The sequence below is a fragment of the Psammomys obesus genome, unplaced genomic scaffold (assembly GCF_907164565.1).
Source record: "Psammomys obesus unplaced genomic scaffold, mPsaObe1.curated_primary_1811, whole genome shotgun sequence".
Lineage (NCBI taxonomy): Eukaryota > Metazoa > Chordata > Mammalia > Rodentia > Muridae > Psammomys > Psammomys obesus.
The window spans coordinates 18295839-18303350 of NW_026585895.1; the positions used below are offsets into that span (position 1 = coordinate 18295839).

A 7512-nucleotide genomic window follows, 5' to 3' on the forward strand; every position below is an offset into this window, starting at 1 on the left:
ATAGATAGATAGATAGATAGATAGATAGATAGATAGATAGATAGATAAAGTTCCCTCACATCAAAACTTCACTTACATGTATCTTTTTACAATGAACGTAACTAGAAAATGGGTGTGATAATAAACCCGAACATATCCCACTACACTGTAGGTTTTTGTTCACCTTATCTTCCATAGAAGAAGTGTATATGAGAGGGAAGCCATCTTTACTCTAAAGCATGTGCCTAGGCTTACATCTAAGTTTTGTCTTTCTCTATAGGATCTTAGGCCTTTCAGAGTCTAGATTTTGCAGCACCATATATTTTTTGAATCATTTATTGCTAATACTGTCTTACATCTATGCATTTGTATGTGTAAGCACAGGTGTGTGGGGATGTATGTGGAGGTCATAGGACAATTTTCAGGCACTGGTTCTCGCCTTCCACCACATGGGTTCCAGGAATCTGACAGAGTTCATCAGTTTGAGTAGTAAGAGCATCTACCTTAGCTTTGAGCCATCTAACCAGCCTTTTCTCCTCGTCTCTCCTCTTCTCTTCTCTCCTCCCTTCTCCTTCCTTCCCCTCTTCTCCTCCCACCCATCTGTCCCGAGGTCCTGGGGATGTGCTGCTGTGGCAATGTATGTGCCTAGCATTTGCAAGACTCTGGGTTTGATTCTCAAAACTAGAAAAATAAAATCTAGTCTAGGTGAGTGTATTGCATTTAGATAGCAAATACTTGACTATGATTACAGTACTAGGTGCTACAAGGGGCTCAGTGATTAGCTTTCTCAAACAAAGACCTGTTTAGGAAAGCTGAAGATGAAATGATTGTCAGTAGCTAGCTGCTCACCTCTGATGAGACTCAGTTCCGCCTCCTCTAGACCCATTCCATTAGAGATGTAGGCAGAAACACACCGTGAAGACCAATTAAACAAAATGATGCCTTCACATACACTTGTGTGACAAAGAACTTGGAAGCAGATAGAAGGCAGTGAATCAAGCCGAAGCCCTCAAAAATCAACCATCCCGGTGTAATTTAGAAGGAAACAGGAAATACAGCTTTAGAAACTCACCCGTAAATGATCAGGTGCGCACAGATTGACACTATCAAGACTCTCAGCACTGTCCCAGCTGAAAACGTCATCATCTGATTCCTGCACAGAAGAGCACAGTGAGGCGCTGTCAGCTTCTTCAAACGTCCCCTTTAAAATTCCACTCATAGCTGTCACATGGACCTGCAGGAGGAACGGGAGCCGAGCATTGAAATCTGCGCCCACTGGCTGCATAGCCAAGGTCTTACATGTTAGGGTCCAGTCCTTTGAACCACACAGACTGCACTTCCTGCAACACTGGAAAGCATTACCAACAACTACACCCTGATTCGCTCTTATATTTTCATTCTCATTCTGGCAATAATGTCTGTAAGAAAGAGTTCAAATTAAGATTGTGAAATAAGAATGCTGCACAAGAAAATACGGCTTCTTGTTTCCAAATGCCAAAACAAAAGCCAAATGCATTTATTTGATTTGCTCTAGCAAATCCTGTACTGTCGTTGACAGAGCCAGAGTTCAGAACAAAATGGATCATTCACTTGCATGCTGTCATACTGGGAGCATACTGATGAGGGTATGTCTATCTTGTCGGGGATTTCTTTTTCCTCAGGTACAAAGGCATCTGCTTTCCTGGGGCTCTCTGTCCATCAAAAATCAAATTGGTTGCTAGGAATGGCAATACCTGCAGAATTTAGATGCCTTATCATGTTTCCAGTCAATTCAGCAGAGCCACAGGGAATACTCAAGGCCTCCGCCAAGGATAGCTGAATAGATTTTACACATGACAGACTACAGTACCTAAATCTTTTTGCGAGATAAAACATTAATTTAAACTTCTTCACTCTTTGTAGAAGAGCCATTCAGATGCAGGTGGATTCACAATTAAAAAAAAAAAAATGTTAACATCAAGTTTGATGAATCATTAAACCACCGAGAGTAACAATTTCCCTGCATCTATAGAGAAACAGTTAAGGTAATCAGGGGTTGAAAACACAAATGCCTACAGTGGCAGAAGGGAAAGCTGTGAACACACAGTCCTCTTCGTTATATCTCTCATGTGCTATTTGTAACAGTGCTACCAAGAAATATTCCTTTTCTAAGGGAGACTGATACATAGCTACAATAATAAAAATCCTATCAATCAAGTAGAAAGTAGTTGTGGGTTCTGTGATGTGGTAAAAGGGTGACCACATTCCAAAGTCCGTGTCAGAGACGCCGACGTAGGGCTAGGTCATTTTGGCTAAATGCTTTCACAGTTTAGCCAACTCTAACCTGGCAGGTGCCTTGCTTACATAGCCAGAAGCAGCCCTTTACTGTACTAGACTTCATATTCCACATCTGTTTATCACTTATTGATTTTGTTTACAGAGCTAAAGAAGCAATTTTCAAACTAAACTGTAATCTAAAGCCCAAATCTGACTGATTCAACAACACAGACAAGAACGGTCAGCATCAGTGACTTGGACGGTTAACTGACTGGGGGGGGTATCAAAGCCTTGTCAGCCGTCCTACGAGTACTTAACTGGTGGAGCGAACCAAATTCACAAGAAACCCCGATAGTACGAGTTACAAAGGAGTGGTCTTTTAAGTCAAACCTCAATGTAGCAATTTAAGACATGCCCACAGGTCACTGACTCCGTAGCTTTGGGGTGGGGCAGTGAGCACCCAGTAGTAGCCTAACCTTCAGTGAAACCCACCTGAGGTTGGAGGAAAGGCCTCAGCCAAAGCTTTGTATGATTCCATGAACCCCACACCCCAACGCATAAGTTAAAGTGCCCCTAACACAAAAGAGGCCTCCATCAATCGCACGGACACCCCGGTTCACCTCCCCGCGTCTCCCCCCAGTTTCTGCCATCAACCTTATAAATGTCTCATTAGAAGCCTGACATTACTCCACCCCAGGGGACGACTCCTACCAGCCACTCTCCACTGCCTTCCCTTCCCTAAGCTCCACCCTTGGGTCTACAATAAGATTTCTTCCTAAAACTCACCCTCTGTGGCCTATGAACTGTACTGTTTGAATCTCCAAAACAGGTCCAGGGGCCACTTACTCTGTGGATGTTTTGTGTGACTATGAACACCGGGGACGCTAACTCCTGCGTTAAAGGCCCCAAGAGTTAAGAGAGAAGGCATCCATCAACCTCAAACTTACCTCTGTTTCTGGTATCAATTAGAGAAAGCCTGAAATGTATACTTGAATATTTGAGTGGGAAAAGGGAGGGTGGGAGAGAAAAGGGGAGAAGTGACAGGAGAAAAAGAAAGAAGAAAGAGGAAAAATTTCATCTTGCTTTGTTTTCACCAGTCTGGTCCCATTTTTGGTTTTGGGTTTTGGTTTTGTTTGTTTGTTCATTTGTATTGTTTTGTTTTGTTTTTGCACCCTAGCTACATTACTGAAATCGCCATGTTAAAATTACTTTCATGGCAATACAAGAAGAACCGTGCAGGAGGAATGAGGGGGTGAGAGAGATGCCTGCAGTAATAGGTTGGGAAGGAGGCATCTTTGGAGCAGTTACTGTGAATGATGTTTTTCAATGAGTGTTTCTTATCTACAGCTAAGTGAAAATTCTAGGTAGCATTTGAAATTGCCCTATGATGCTGAATTTTTGAGACCTCCTAACCAGAAGGGACTGTTAACAGACTGAGAAATATAGATGGCTTAATTAATATTTCTCAGCACTGAGTGTTGTGTTTGCTGTATATCAGCTATAAATCAGATATGCCCAAGTCCTACTTGAGGGTTTCATGACAAGGTCTTATCTTTTCTACATGCAAAAAAATATGGGGCCCTCTCAGTTTTTGAAATCTACGGAGTGAGAATACTGTATTAGTCCTACTATAAAAACAGTTACAATTTGTACTGTAATCAGAGGATCACTGTCTGAATGCTTCTGTTCCTACACTGTTACAATGTTACAAACGTTGGAATACTAATTTAACCCAAGGTGATAATATACAGAGGTGGAATTGTGGGGGAATAATCATGTCATGGATGCTAATAAGTACTTTCCTTCTAAGATCCCCTCACTGCTGTTCAAATACCCTCCCATTCTGCTGTGAGATTATAGTGAACATGGTCTGGGAAGCAAATCTCTCCAGATACAGAATATAATGGGATCTTGATCCTGGGCTTCCATCCTCCAGAATAGTGAGAAGTATTTTTCTTCTTGTTAATAATCCACCCAGTCCATGGTATTTTGTTACAGTAATCTAAATTAAATAAGATACAGAGTAGTCACACTTTGGATTAAAATACTTAAATTGACAGTATTGTAATTAAAAATGTGCCCAGACACTCTAAACAGAAAAGTAGGTTGCTGGAGTTAAGAGCAGAAAATTGTAAGTCCTGAACTCATATGCTAGATTCTTGATGATATAAATGAGAAAGTTAGTAAAGTATAGAGCTTAGGAAGTGTGCCTCCACAGACCTCGAGTTTTGGATTATCAGACAAGTGTTATAGAGAAAACAGCTCATATTTAAGATTTATATTATGGGCTAAGACACCTGAATAACCACACATAACCCAAATACACTGACCATTAAGTCTGTACCACCCTCCTGTGTTCTTTTCACGTCCTTTTATCCCTCTCACTGGAGCAAGGCTTGCCATAAGAACTTACCATATAATCCATAAACTGATTTGCTTATCAGAGAGTAGTTCGCCATAGCTAGTTGGGAGAAGACCTTGCAAATGGTCTTTAGTGGTAGAGGCCTTACCTTGCATGACAAAGGCCTTGGGTTGAAACTGCCACCACCACAAAATAACAACAAGAAAGATAAATTGGTAGAGAGAGAGAGAGAGAGAGAGAGAGGAAGGATAAAAACGAAGGTAAATTCAACAATTCTGGGAACATGTAGCAAAGCAGGTGAAACATAGGCGAGAGATTCTGAAGGCAGGGAAATCTCTAAATGAGAAAAAGAACAATTGGGGAGCTTGAAAGGTCTTGGCATTGATTTTTGTCAAGGATTTAGTCATAAAAGAACAAGAGGCATAAGAAACTAGGCTGGCTGCAGGCTCTTATGCGAGCGCCTAGCTCCAAAAGTGACAGAGCTCTGGATGGCAGCTGGGAAGAACAATTTTTACCCACATATCTGGTGACATCCCTATCCCCCAACTAAAGGCACATCTGTGGGATCTGGATTTTAAGATCTGAGTGGCTTAAAAAAAAAGGAAACTAAAATCTGAAAAGGAAAAGATTCCCTAGAGGAAAGGTGGTAGAACAGCGGATTCAGTGCATGCTGCGGTGGGCTGTACCTCAGGCCAGCTGTTAACCAAAGTCCTGCGGAGAACATTTTTTCAGTATGTAGTCCCAAGACTCACCACAAATTACCAGTTTGCCGGAGTTGGTTCTCTCCATCCACCATGTGGGTTCTGGAATCAAACTCAGGTAATCATGTTTGGTGGCGAGAGCCTTCACCGGCTGTATATGTATGTATATGGCCTTCACCATTTCACAAGGCATCAAGAAGTCCCTTATTAGACTCAATCTTTTGATCTTGGCGGATACACTTACAGAATTGTAAGAAACTGACTTCTTCATAAATTTATATTTAAAAAAATACTTGATGGGAGTGAAATAACCAGATTATTGACACAAGGCAGGATGATAAACTAGGGATGAGGGACCAAGCTGCACTGTTTGCCTTTGTGGCCATGACAGGAATGTCCACTGCAAAGAGCTGTTATGTCAAAGATTAAAGTCTTCCATTGAGGGCCCTCTCCTTCGTGATAGTGGGCACAGCAGTGTTTGGGTATTCCCTTGTTCAAGACCCACATCCAACAAGAAGCCAGCTCCACCCTCTCAAAGAATTTTCTCGGCTGTTTTGACAACAACTTGAGGGAAATTGTCCTGGTATGTTTGTTCATCAAGTCATTAGACTTTACCAAAAGCCCACCCATACTCCAGGAAAAGCGATGAATGGATTAATATCACATACACAATTTCATAAGCTATGCTTTTGCCAATTACGTCACAAAAGCATCTCCTTCTATAATTAGTTGTTTAATTTGATTTTGTTTTTGTATTTAGGGGTGCATAGTATTTCACTGACTAGTTGTGTTATAAATGCTTGACTGAGCTTCTGAAGAATGCTGGGCTCTTTTCAAAGAAACACATTCAGAGGAAACACATGTAAATCACGGTGCCATTTTTACCGTATCTTATATTGTTGAGCACAACTTTAGGATGAATTCGATTCCTAGAAGCGGATGTACTGACATCTCCAAACATTTTGCCAGTTTGGCTGCCAGAGAGGCACTGCCAAACTGTGTTTCTTTGATGATGCTCTGGGATGTGGTTTTACCATACCTTTGCCAATAATGCAGCCTGCTTTAAAATTTTTCTCATAAATCTATCGGCTATTCAAATTAATAATTACTGTTAACATACATACCTTGCCTATTTTGCAATTCTAGTGTTTCAGGCAAGTGACTGGCAGGATTCTAAAACATTCCTTGACATTCTCTGGTCCTGGTTCTATACATGCTTATTTCAGCCCACACTTGCGGAAATTGTGAGAAGTCACTTTGGTGATCACATCCATAGGCATATGAAGTGTGGCAAAAAAAGAGATTTACATGTGAACCAGTGACCTGATGGGAGGGCGTATGACCTAGCCTTTCAGACTGAGCCTAGAGCACTGGTTCTCAACATTCCTGATGCTGCAACCTTTTAATGCAGTTCCTCATGCGGTAGCTCCCAACCATAAAATTATTTTCACTGCTACTTCATAACTGTAATTTTCCTATTGGTATGAATCGTAATGTAAATACCTATGTTTTCCCATGGACTTAGGTGACTCCTGGGAAAGGGTCATTCAGCTCCTAAAGGGGAGGTTGAGAACTTCTGGCCTAGAGGTTATATATACTAAAGATGAGAGGGGTTCTGTGTGAGAAGGATTCTCTGTGTGGAGCTAGAAAGAATGCATGGCGTGGAGAGCACACAGCTTCTAGGAGAATTAAGTCTAAGGAGCTGAAGCCTACCACCAACAAGATAAGTTCGGAGTGAGCTGTGCCACCACAGCAGGCTGACAAGACCTCAGCTGAACTGACACCTTGATTCCAGCCTGTGGGACCCTGAGCGACAGAGCTAGCAGTGCTGCCCAAGACTTCTGTCCCTTAGTGTTCTGAGCTAACATATGTGAGAGGCTAAAGTTATGCTTGTGACTGCTCACACAACAGAAAACTGACAGTACAGACCAGTTCATTTAGCTTTTGTTATTGTTAGTATCAAAGCCAAGGTCATAGAGGTAGATCATAGAGCCAGAATCCAAACCAGAGGTCTGCACATTTGAAACCATGCTTCATGCTCTTTCTTATTCTCTCAGTGGTTCCTCACTGCTTAGAATTGTTTTTTTTTTTTTCTCCCAGCCTGTCACCCTCTTCCTTTCACCTTTCCTTTTTTTCTTTTCCAGTTTTTCTAAATAGGGTCCTGATACACATTCATTCTCTCTCTCTCTCTCTCTCTCTCTCTCTCTCTCTCTC

The 7512-nt window shown here is 41.7% G+C and overlaps 1 protein-coding gene across 2 annotated transcripts in view; it reads right to left on the bottom strand.

Moving 5' to 3' along the window:
• Csrnp3 (cysteine and serine rich nuclear protein 3) overlaps nucleotides 1-7512 on the bottom strand; it is a 179087-nt gene that overhangs the window by 163812 nt on the left and 7763 nt on the right. Inside the window, exon 2 of one of the 2 annotated variants that reach the window (XM_055600919.1) lies at nucleotides 1052-1213. The gene's annotated coding sequence lies outside the window, so the exon portion shown is untranslated. The remainder of the gene's footprint in view (nucleotides 1-1051; nucleotides 1214-7512) is intronic. The other variant, XM_055600921.1, reaches the window with a different exon arrangement.